This window comes from Theobroma umbraticum, unplaced genomic scaffold (assembly GCF_002168275.2).
Source record: "Theobroma umbraticum cultivar Fairchild unplaced genomic scaffold, ASM216827v3 scaffold_106.0, whole genome shotgun sequence".
NCBI classification, from domain to species: Eukaryota; Viridiplantae; Streptophyta; class Magnoliopsida; order Malvales; family Malvaceae; genus Theobroma; species Theobroma umbraticum.
The window spans coordinates 1594115-1594536 of record NW_018397276.1 but is presented as its reverse complement, the minus strand read 5'-3'; the positions used below and the strand labels follow the sequence as shown (position 1 = coordinate 1594536).

General features: G+C 29.1%; 1 long non-coding RNA gene across 1 annotated transcript in view; it reads left to right on the top strand.

Moving 5' to 3' along the window:
• Nucleotides 1–422, top strand: part of LOC149526365 (uncharacterized) — a 22030-nt gene extending 21608 nt beyond the window's left edge. The window contains exon 3 of the long non-coding RNA XR_016352090.1: nucleotides 374–422. This is a non-coding gene — a long non-coding RNA (uncharacterized LOC149526365). The remainder of the gene's footprint in view (nucleotides 1–373) is intronic.

Here is a 422-nt window from a genome sequence, read left to right as displayed (position 1 = left end):
AAAAAACTGCATACATAACTATTTATAATGATATTTAATTAGGCCTTTAATTCCACCAATCATGAATTACTGGGTTTAATGGATTGAATCTATAAATCGACCAAACAAAAAACTACAATATATTCCACTAAGTAAAATTATTTATAACAAGAATGTGTGTACCCACTTTAAATGATTTATAGCTTGCGGAGTTATTCTATTTTGACATGTATATATTAATTCTTTAATTATGTTTTGGTAGCATGCCTTCATAGTTTCGCTTATATATTACAAAATTCATAAAGCTAATGTTTTCAAATGATTTATATGATCTAATAAGGTGTGCATGGCTTGACGCCCTGTAGTAGCTCACTCATTTCTTTACATTTTACAGATGATTTAGTGGTATGAGTTCTGAACTTGTGGGAAGGAGGAAATCAAAC